This window comes from Mus caroli, unplaced genomic scaffold (assembly GCF_978045245.1).
Source record: "Mus caroli unplaced genomic scaffold, Mus_caroli_1 scaffold_2, whole genome shotgun sequence".
Lineage (NCBI taxonomy): Eukaryota > Metazoa > Chordata > Mammalia > Rodentia > Muridae > Mus > Mus caroli.
The window spans coordinates 87,694,828-87,706,823 of record NW_028227257.1 but is presented as its reverse complement, the minus strand read 5'-3'; the positions used below and the strand labels follow the sequence as shown (position 1 = coordinate 87,706,823).

The 11,996-nt window shown below is 46.4% G+C and overlaps 1 pseudogene; it reads left to right on the top strand.

Annotated features, from left to right (window-relative positions):
* Positions 1-238: 238 nt before the first annotated feature.
* Positions 239-1,103, top strand: LOC110289889 (protein SET-like; annotated as a pseudogene).
* Positions 1,104-11,996: the final 10,893 nt, after the last annotated feature.

Genomic DNA, 11,996 nt, shown 5'->3' with positions numbered 1-11,996 from the left:
GTGTATCAGCTGAGGTCTGAGATTTCCCATCTGCCCTGAAAGGTCTTAGGTGATGGATACACTCTCTGGGGCCAGTGATAACTCCGTCCGATCAATGCCCACCTCCTGCATGTCACCCTCTTCCAGGAGCTTGGGGTGACACCAGGATTCAAGACAGGATTTTCGAGTTCCTGTGAGTTTCTTCCTGCTGTGAACATCAGGGCTCTGGGCTCTGTCTCCCGGTCACCTCCCTCGCGCCATGGCCCCGAAGTGGCAATCTGCGATCCTGCCTCAGCCCAAGAAACCCAGACCGGCTGCTGCCCCGAAGCTGGAGGACAAGTCGGCCTCTCCCGGCCTGCTGAAGGGAGAAAAGGAACAGCAAGAAGCAATTGAACATATTGATGAAGTACAAAATGAAATAGACAGACTTAATGAACAAGCCAGTGAGGAAAATTTGAAAGTAGAACAAAAATATAACAAACTCCGCCAACCATTTTTTCAGAAGAGGTCAGAATTGATCACCAAATTTTTGGGTAACAACATTTGTCAACCATCCACAAGTGTTTGCACTACTTGGGGAGGAGGACGAGGAGGCTCTGCATTATTTGACCAGAGTTGAAGTGACAGAATTTGAATAAATTAAATCAGGTTACAGAATAGATTTTTATTTTGATGAAAATCCTTACTTTGAAAATAAAGTTCTCTCCAAAGAATTTCATCTGAATGAGAGTGGTGACCCGTCTTCAAAGTCCACCGAAATCAAATGGAAATCTGGAAAGGATTTGACAAAACGCTCAAGTCAAACGCAGAATAAGGCCAGCAGGAAGAGGCAGCACGAAGAGCCAGAGAGCTTCTTTACCTGGTTTACTGACCATTCTGACGCAGGTGCTGACGAGTTAGGAGAGGTCATCAAAGATGACATTTGTCCAAATCCCTTGCAGTACTATCTGGTTCCCGACATGGATGATGAAGAAGGAGAGGCAGAAGATGATGATGATGACGACGACGATGAGGAGGAGGGGTTGGAAGATACTGATGAAGAAGGAGATGAGGATGAAGGTGAAGAAGATGACGATGAGGATGAAGGGGAGGAAGGAGAGGAGGACGAAGGCGAGGAAGACTGACGGATTCCAACCTTCTTTTTTATTTTCTTGTTATTTTGTAATTTTCTCCAGTCCCTGGGAGCAAGTTGCAGTCCTTTCCTCCCTGTCCCTCTGTGCTCAGTCGCCCTGTTTTGAGGTCTCAACATCATGGTTCTCAATTAATTTGGGGGAAAATATCTGGAGCAAAATACAACAGGAAAAGAATCTCCATTTCTGTTCTAAATTCATTTTTTATCCTTTCTTGTCTACATTTGTGGATTCCACACCACCATGCTCTGTGGGAAAAAAAGAAAAGCTCTCTAGTTCCCTTGGCTCTGCTGGAGGGCGCTAGGCCCCTGTGTAGTAGTTTACAGAATTCTAGCTTTTCTTCTTTTCTCTGTATATTGGGCTCAGAGATTACACTGTGTCTCTATGTGAATACAGACAGTTAGCATTTACCAACATGTATCTGTCTACTTTCTCTTGTTTAATAAAAAGAAAAAAATATAAGAAAAAAAGGGGGGTATAGATGGTGAGCAAGGGTGGGTTTGAGGTGTCTGGGGTAGGTGGGCATCTGACAACATGGCTTCTCCTTTGGCATGTTTAATTGTGTGGTTTAACAGACATCCTTGCAATTTAAGGTGACACTTAAAATAAAATTCTCTCCTGATGATGACTTGAGCCCTGACACTCAATGGGAGAATCAGCAGAACCTGTACGGTTTTATTTGGAGTTGACATTGTGTTGTAACTTTAATTTTTTTCTTTTTTTTTTTTTCTTTTTCTTTCTTTCTTTTTTCTTTTTTCTTTTTTTTTTTTTTTTTTTTTTTGGTTTTTACTGGAAGGAAAAAGATGCTCATTTTAAATGTTGAAGTGTACAAGTTGCTTTGTTACAATAAAATCAGTGTGTACACAAAGGACCTGATGCTTTTCTGTCAGAACAGATGCTCAACAGACCTTCCAAGTTTGACTGCCTAATGACATCACGTCAAACTTTGTCTCCCCAACTTCGTATTTTTTGATACGCATTTTGCAGGATGACCTCAGGGCTGTGCAGATTGAGAAAGGGATTTGAATCATGTCTTAACGTCTCCGTACTGAGTTGTGGGCACAGCTTGCTGCTGTGGACTTGTACCCTTGATTTTTATCTCAATTTGGCATTTTCTTTTTAAAATGGTCCTTTACCCGGACCTCACGGCAGCACCTACCTGCTCCCACCGTTACTGACCTGTTGCTCTGTGCCATCTATGAGGGACAGCCGCTCTTGTGTCCTCGTTGGCAGTGTGACCTGTCAGGGTCAGCAGTCAGGGAGGTGGTTGGTAGTGTCTGTCACAGGTATGTAGTAGAAGCTCTCAGATGTGAGACTGAACCAGGCGGATGAAGAGCTGTCTGCTCAGCGCCATTGGGCAGAGGATGTTTGGGGAAGCTACCTGATACATAAGCTTTTTAATGCTGTAAAATAAACCTAAAATTCAATGCCACTTTTTCAGAGATGATTAATGGACAGCCTGGTCAAATTCAAAGCTTTCTGATGTATAAAACTTTATAAATGGAACTACTCCATCAATAGGCAAAGTGTAACCAAAATCTGTCTGGATGGATAGTGTGTAATTTCTGCACACAGAGTCCTCTCTGTTTAGTAAATACATCACTGTATACATCAGGAATCTTGCTCCAATAAAGGAACAAAGATTTTTAAGAAAAAAAAAAAAAAAAGACAGGATTTTCTCATTGGTGGCACTTGTATTCCAGTGCAAGAAGCAGGCCCCAAACAAACAAACACCAGACAAACAAAAACAGACCATTCAGGTCTTTGTTATGGAAGAAAAAATAACATCCAAAGGAAGAGCATGCTCTGTTTTTAGACCTAGTACTAAGAATTCTTTCTTAAGAAAGTGAAAATTGAACAGAAAACTGAATGAGTGAACTGAGTAGTGTTAATATCTCAAGGGCTGGTTGGAAGAACAGCAAAGGCCCTGGGTCAGTAGTGTGTCCAGGAAACCAATTCTGCCAGCAGAGGAAAGGGCAGAGGTCACTGAGGTCAGAGAGGACAGGTGGCAGCAGAGAACCTTTTAATGCATAGCAGGGTTCTCAGATTTAACCAAAGAGTGACAAGACACCTCTACATACCTTCTCTTGAGTTGAGGAATAAAATGTTCTGATTTAGGTTTGTGGAGATGGCTGCGTTCACCATCTGCAGGGAAAGGGTATAACGGGGAGCTGGGGCTAGGAAGAGGCACTAAGATCAGTGAGAGACGATGCTGGGGTGGGAGGGATGAGAAACAGCAGGAATCAGGACATAGCTTGCCCCACCCCTGCATTGTGCATGCCTGGAAACCTGCCACTTGAGGCAGGACAAGCATGTGGAGTTCGAGGCCAGCCTCGGCAGCACAGGAATCCCTGCTTCAAACAAAGAACAGAAATGCTGATGCTTTGAAGGTGGAATTTACTGAATTTGCCAGTGAAATGAATTTACAACCAGAGCAGGTGAACACATGAAAGAAGCTTTGGAGGTCACTCGTAGGAGGAAGCATGGTCAGGGAGCGTGGTCGTGGTCAGGGAGTGTGGGACAGTGTTTGGTTTTGCCTAAAGGTGGAAGCTGTCAGTTCCCAGGCCTGCCCTGAAGGCCCGGCTGCTGTGTTTTATAAAATAATAATAATAATAATAATAATAATAAAATAAAGAGTAAAGGAATGGGTTTGGTGAAGTGTGGGGAAAGGGGGTGCATCTGTGGGCCCACGCTGAGGCATCCCTTCCCCTGAGGGACCAGCCATACGACTGTTCAGTATAGAATAGAGTTTATTCTGGACATGGGGAAGGAGAGAGAGAGAGAGAGAGAGAGAGAGAGAGAGAGAGAGAGAGAGAGAGAGAGAGAGAGAGAGAGGAATAGAGGAATAGAGGTTGGTCATGAGCACGTGGAGAGAGGGAGGAGGGAATGGGGGAAGTGGGTAAGGAGAAAGGGCAGGAGAGCAAGAGGAGCAAGAAAGAGAGGAGGGGGGCAAGCAGCCCCTTTTTATAGTGAGTCAGGCACACCTGGTTGTTGCCAGGTAACTGTGGGGAGGAGCCTAGACTAAATGCCAACACTAGCACCTCAGTGTTCCCTGCTTGCTACCATCACCAGAAGCCTGGCCAAAGCTTTCTTCCCAGGCTCACTACTGTGAGCAACTTTCCATTACAGAAATTGGTGTGCAGGCACCTCAGCTCCCTTCCAGGGTGGGAGCAGAGAGGCAACCCAGAGCTTGTCAGCAGGCTTCTCAGCAAGTGCCTTTCCCCTCTGAGCCATCTTACCAGTCCCAAGTAGAGTAATTTTAATAAGGCAGACAGCCTATATTCTGTCCCATCGGGCCGATAACTGCTTTCCCCATCTATTCTAGCCATTGGTATAGCTATACCTCCGTGCTTCTGCCACTTCCAACCATGAAGAACAGAAAGAAGCATGGCCAGAGAGAGAACTGTCAGAGGAGAAGAGGCAGAAGGCCGATGGCCCCTATCTGTTGTGTCTCCTGGAGACAGTTCAGCAAACACGCTGAGACAGGGCAGCCAGGATCTTAGCAGTCACATCAGGCCTCTGAAGGAGCTGGAACCTCAAGTCCAAAGAACCCTGGTGCGCTCGCTGTGCGTGCTGCCTCACTCAGGACAGCCCGTTTACATGGTCATAGCATATGTGCCACAGACAATTCCGAGGCTTTCTAAGTCCCTCTTGTTAGTGTTAACTAAGAGCCTTACACAGCATGTTTGGTTTAAGGAACAAGCACATGGTACTAATGAACTGCTCACAACAATGCTACCAGTCCTTCTAAGCACAAAGGGATTTCAGAGACATCATCACACAGGAGGGAGGGAGACTTAGAAAGCCATGCTTCTGTTGCAGGCTTTGAGTCCACCCAGTTCTGGGCTAGAGTGAGCTGTTGAGCCTCACTGGAGACGTTTGATGGAGATAGCAGAGATGCCCATGCAGTGGCTGAGAGCCACAGCATCTGGCAACCAGCAGAGCAGATGGCCAGCTAAAGTCAATCCCTGTCTGTAGCCACAGCAACCTGGCAGGGTACCCTGGCTCAGAGGTCCTCAAGGTACAGGAACTGCCACTAAGAAAGAGGGTGACACTTGTGAATGAACAGAGGTTCTTTTCCAGGCCATCTAGCATACAGTCTTGCTTGGCACACAGTAGGAGAACAGGTTGGTAGCGTGGAAGTAGCACACAGTGTGTCTGGAGTCAAGCCCAAGACTGCCACTTGCCTTGCAGTAACTTGTATCTTGGTTGTTTAAATGACTAATAATACCTACAGTAGGTATTAGCACTGGGCACAGTGATTTACATCTGTATCACCAGCACTGAGGAAGCTGAGGCAGGAGCATTGCTACAAGTTCCAGACCAGCCTGAGCTACACAGCAAGCTCCTGTCTCAAAAACTCAAACAACCTCCTCCCCCACAAAACAATTTAAGGTGTCCTGAGCATGAAATAATAGAGCAGATAGAGCATCAAAAGTGATGACGTTTTGTATTAAACATCTGCTGATAACTCAGATGAAAGTACTCTGTGTAGTCCACATACACACGCTCAGGACAAAGCATGTCACATCCCGTTTTCCTTTATATGCATCAAGAGGTAGCCCCAGCAGGGTGTGGTGGTGCACAAGAGGCAGAAGCAGGAAAACCCCTGACTTCTGAGCTAGCCTGATCTACAGAACTAGTTTCAGGATAGTCAGGTAGGACTACACAGAGAAACCCTGTCTCAGAGAGAGAGAGAGAGAGAGAGAGAGAGAGAGAGAGAGAGAGGGAGGGAGGGAGGGAGGGAGGGAGGGAGGGAGGGAGGGGAGGGGAGGGGAGGGGAGGGGAGGGGAGGGGCGAGAAGAGAAGAGAAGAGAAGAGAGGAGAGGAGAGGAGAGGAGAGGAGAGGAGAGGAGAGGAGAGGAGAGGAGAGGAGAGGAGAGGAGAGGAGAGGAGAGAAGAGAAGAGAAGAGAAGAGAAGAGAAGAGAAGAGAAGAGAAGAGAAGAGAAGAGAAGAGAAGAGAAGAGAAGAGAAGAGAAGATGAAGGAGAGAATGAAGGGAAAAGCAAAAACAAACAAAAAGAAAAAAAATAAAAGAAGTAAAACCAAACTCAACAACAAAAAAAGGAGGTGGCCCCAGCTAAACCAGCAGGACAGGCTCACAGGTATCAGGCTACACAGCAAACTCTGTCACAAAGCAAACAGAACAAAGCTTCCCCAGCCATTACTGACACACATCTGTTCCAGCTCTCTGCACTTGGGCTGCACAGTGTGAACAAGTCCCTGCCCCGCCCCCACCTTCACCCCAGCTTGTGCCAAAGGAAAATCTGCATTCCAGGAGAACCGAAGGACTCTCACACCATCCGCCCTCAAATAAATACCAATAAAAATAGAATCCTCGAGCTAGCAAGATGGCTTATTGGGTAAAGGCACTTGCTGTCAAGCCTGATGACCTGGGTTTAATTGCTGGGACCCATATGGTCAAAGGAGACTGACTTTTGACTTTCATACCTGTGCCAGTGCATGCAGAACAGAACCAGGGGGGCCATATTGATGTTACACAATTCATCCTGGAACATCAAAGGGTGTGGCTGTCCAAAGACCCAGACCAAGAGATAAGATCATAGCCACTCAGGCTGAGGAACAGTCCCCAAATGACTGGCCAGCCTCAAAGCCAAGATTATAGAAATCATGGAAATTCTGAGAACTGTCACAGACTAGAAGAAACATGGAACCCTGGCGGGGACTTGAGTCTGCATTTCAATTGGAAGAAATTCCAAGGGTAGTCACAAGGGAGTAGACGACAAAGGTCGAGGTCAATGGTGTGTAGAAGGCAGGAAGTTGACTCAACATCAGGCTAAGGAAGATTTATAGAAAGATAAGTTTACCGTCTCTGACTCTCTCTTTCCTGAACACCAAGGGAACGTCCCAGTCCTCAAGTCCACCCTAGAGTGAGGATGAGTCTGAGTAAGGTCCCTCTGCAGCGCCATCCGTTGTCTATTGGATATCAAAGAGCATGCCATCAGGTTATGGGGAGATGACTCCATGGATAAAAACAGTTACCACACAAGCATGAAGACCAGTGCTGTGTCCCCACCACCCAGATCATGCAAGGTGGCTCTACTGTATTCCCAGCACCCAGGAAAAACAAACACACAATTACACAAACCAAACAAACAAAGCAAAAAACAAGACAAAACATACAAAGAGAGTGCTGACCTGCAGGAGGGCAGGGTGATGAGCAGGTGATGTGCTGGCCCTGGCCCAGGAGGGAAGTCACTGAAACAGCAGGTGGACTCATAACATGCTTTGGTGGGGACGCTGGCAGGATTTGATGGCTGTGGCCTAGGGGATGAGATAAAGAAGAAATTAAGATCACTCCTGAGGTTTTGCCTGACGATCACTGTTGTATAATATGGGGATGGGGGTGAGTTGACCTCAGAACCCCTGGGTATGAGGAGGTTTGAGGCCAGAGCAGGGAGATCCTCAGCCCTGAACTCAGGAAGCTTGAGTGGTGAGAGACCATGTGATCCCAGGTGCTACCTTCTCCTTTCATTCCCCCTTAGGTGGAAGGGCGACCGCTCACAATCTCAGTCTTGGTGAGACACTCCTGCTCACAAGCATGCAGGGGGAGCCGTGTGTTTCCAGTCAGTGAGTCAACTGTTCAGGGGCAAGCTAATTAAAATTTTAATCCCATGATTTTCATCTTAATCTCTTTTTCCTATTAGTTTTGATCAATGCCCACAAATACAATTTAACAGAACTTTTCATTTAGATAAATGACTGAGTAGGGCACCTAGCGAGTCTGTTTGTTATGAACCAATTGATAACTAAAATTTATATGCTAATTACTTAAAACCACAGACTAATTTCTAAAGCGCATTATTATCACAAAGCTATGCCTGTGTTATCAAACGGAATACCTTATTCTTTCAGGGGGAGCAACGGTTTGAGTCTGTTTCTCTTGACTTTCAGTGGTCAAATCACAGCGTCCTCTGCTGGTAATTGGCACATCTGGGAGATGTCCTCACGTGCTTGCTGACACACTAACAATGAGAATGGCAATCAAGTGAGAAGATTCCACAAACTCCTCAGTTCTCTGGAGACTTCTAGCCCTTGATCCCCCTACTCCACCTCAAAAACAAACAAACAGGCTGTTGTGTTTATAAAAAGAGAAAGAGGGGGGTATGTTCTATGGAGGTGTAGGGGAAGGCATCCCTTCCCTCTCAGGGAGGGACCAGCCACACAATGGTATAGTATAGAATAGAGTTTATTCAGGGCATGGGGAGGGGAGTTAAGAGGGTAGTAGAGACAGACAAGAAGAGGAGAGGAGAGGAGAGGAGAGGAGAGGAGAGGAGAGGAGAGGAGAGGAGAGGAGAGGAGAGGAGAGGAGAGGAGAGGAGAGGCCAGTGATGAGCATGTGGATGGGAGTGGGGTAGGGAGAGAGAGGGGAAGGGAAGCAGAGAAAGAGCAAGAGAGCAGGAAGAGGAGGAAGAGAATGAGGAGGGGGCAAGGAGCCCCTTTTATAGTGGGTCAGGCCTTCCTGGCTGTTGCCAGGTAACTGTGGGGAGGAGCTTAGACAGAATGCTAACACAGGCTATATACAACATACTATATAAAATATAGTATGAGGAAGCTTTTTTTTCTATTAAAGGTGTCAAGGGCCAATGTTACAAACCACCCAATCCTGTGAAACTCTTCTTTCTATGTGACCGTTGGCAATCCCAGGGCTGGACTCTATAGCACTCTTCCTGCTCTCTCCAATCACAAATTAGCCAATCTCATCGGATTGTGAGATCAAGCTTCTGCCAATGGGATTAGACACCGTCACTTAGACTGAAAGCTGAATGGCCTCCCTGCCGGCCCCGCTGTGCCTGGTTACCTGGCTTTTGGGTTGTGGTTGATCTACGCTTTGTACAAAAAGAAGCTGCTTTGCTGGGATACTGTCACTGTGTGTGTTTCTTCATGCAACACCTAGAGATCTTTTCTGCAGGGGCTGACTGTTGCTGCTTAGTCCAATGCTAAGGTAGAAGGCACTGATGTTCTGTTGGTTGGGTCTGTAAGGATGCTCCTTTGGTACATGTGCATCCTTGCATGCTTTGCTTTGCACATGTATGAATCCACTTACTTGAATACGCATGCACCTGGAGGCCCACAATGGGTATCAGGAATTATTCTTCTGCCTGATTCACTGAAGCAGGGTTTCTCAACCTCAGTCAAACCCAGAGCTCGCTCATACAACTAGTGTTACCAGGCAGATTGCTCTGGGATCCCTTGTGTCTTAGTCACTGTCCTATTGCTGTGAAAAGACATCGTGACCACAGCAATTCTTATAAAAAGGAACACATTGAATTGGGACTTGATTACAGTTTCAGAGGTTTAGTCCATTATCATCATGGGGGGGGGGGAGCATGGCAGCATGCAGGCAGACCTGGTTCTGGAGAAGGAGCTGAGGGCTCTAAATCCAGATCTGCAAGCAGCAGGAAGAGGTGGAGGTGGTGGGATGCTGTAGTCTCATCCTTAGAAGGCAGAGGCAAGGTGTTGCAGTCAACAAAGCTGAAAGGAGTTGGAGGTCTGAAGAGCCTTAGTCTGGCTTGGGCTTTGAAACCTCAAAGCCAACCCCTAGTGACACACTTTCCTCAACAAAGCAACACCTGCTCTAGCAGACCACACCTCCTAATCCCTCTCAAGTAGCGCCACTCCCTGATGACGGACCATTCAAATATATGAGCCTATGCTTATACAAAATACCACATTCCACTCCCTAGCCCCCATAGGCTTGTAGCTGTATCATAATGAAAAAAAAATGCACTCAGTCTAACTTCAAAAGTTCCCATACTTAGTAGTTGAGACTACCATAGTCTCAACGCTTTAATTCCAACACTTAAAGCCTCTTCTAAGATAATGACAATAACTTCTCTGTAACTCCCTGTAAAGTCAAAATCAAAAAGCAGATTACATACTTCACAGAGGAAAGGAGGCAAACTGAAAAACTACTGGACCAACACCAGACCTAAAACCAGCAGGGTAAACTCAGAACTCTCTATCTCCACGTCTGATGTCAAAGTGCTCGTCAGATCTCCAGCTCCTTTCAGCTTTGTTAACTGCAACACCTTGCCTCTGCCTTCTAAGGCTGTGATTACAGCTGGCCACTGCCTCCGCCTGGCATTTATGCAGGTTTTTAGGGATCTGAACTTTGGTCCTCACGCTAGTGTAGCGAGTATTCTAACCACTGAGCCATCCCCTTCGTTTCTGGTTAATGGTCTTTCTTATCCACTAAGGCACAGCTTTCATTTCCCACGAGGTCTATGTCAAGCACCCTCAAGTTCTTTCAATGAAGTTTTAAGGTTTTTATTTTAAAGATAAATACCAAAGTCTCTGGCCTCTATAGACCTCTCAGCCATTAACAGTGCTGTTTGTACTTGGATTTGCACTGCCATTCTGATGAAAGAGCAAGAAGGTGTGTGATACAATGGGCATTATCCAGTAATGACATTCTTCATGGATATAGATCCAGATACAGGAAGTTTGCCAGATAACAAAGTGGCTGGGTCTGGCTCAACTAAATCTAAACAGAGAAGAGAGCAGTTCTGCAGATATCAAGGCCCTGGGTGACCATGATGGCCAGCCACAGTATTGACTGTCTCTATATCCCTGCTGCACCTGTGGCTGGCAGAGTTCTCAACCTGAGCTCAGGGAACCTTCCTCTGGACTCCTTCCTCGCTGTTTCTCTCTAGGCTGCCTCACCACCAGCCCCTCAGACAAGGTAAAGAAGATGAAGGAGGCAGAGATCTCCAGTGTGCCCAGACAAAATGCTAATGTCAGCTCTTCATTTCTAGAGGGTGCTAAAGCAAGCCAAAAAGTGAGAGAAATTCTATGTGAGACCTAAAAGCCACCCTGGGTCAGGTAGCCACCATGTTGTGAATGCTGGGTAAGGTCTCAACCTTCAGGCTCTGCACTGTAGCAAAGAGAATGGGCTGACCCACTCCTTCCCACTACCATCAATCACCCTCCTCTTCCTGGACACAGTGTTTACTGTAGCCCCACTATGTGCTCTGACCCAGAAATCAGGGAGTAAGATGGACCAACCATTAAGTTTCCTGGCAGTGGAAACTGCAGGATAAGCAATGGAGCAGACAGTTCCCAGCAGGGAGCACTAGGAAGGCTGAGCATGGAGTACAGCCAACATGAAGCACCTAAAGGAGACTTGTCTGGCTTTGGCCATGTCAAGGAGAAACATAGCCCTCACCATTCTTGAACCAAATATGAGTGTGAGTGGCCCAGGAACATGAATGGAGTCAGGCTGCCCCCAAAGACATGCTTCATTATGGAAGTGGCCACCTGATGTTGTGTTAGTTACAAAACAAAGAGAGCCATAAGTCAGTAAAGCTGGGACATTTCTCCTAAAGGTTTTAGGTGCTGATGCCTTTCTTAGCTTTTGGACTGGTTAAGAGTATGGGTTTTGGTAGTCATAGGAATGTTAGATCAGACAGGAATGGTCAGTGAATGTCTTTTCAAGGGATGAAAAACAGCCCAGGATAATTTGGTTCTGGTCTCAACCGTCTAATTTTCTGTAATTATGAAGTTCAGACACTAGGACTTACAGAATCTTCAACATGGCGTGCTTTGATCCCCCTGGGAGCTACTCAAATTAGGGCCGCACTGGAAAATATGAGAGGAAGAGGTGAAGAAATGGCTGAGAAGGGGGTTGTGGTAGATTGACTTGTGGAATGAGCAGGAGCAATTGCAATAGGTAGATAGCTATGTGAACACTGGGGTGCTATAGGACACAAAAGGACACAAATGAAACAGTCTGGATTTTAGAGACATTCAGCCTGAAGGACCAGCAGGTAGGGAGACTCAGCAGGCCAACGGGATGCCTTGGCATTTTTATTGAGAGGCCTGAGCTAGAAGTCTGTTTTAAATTAAAGCACAAAGATGGAGTGG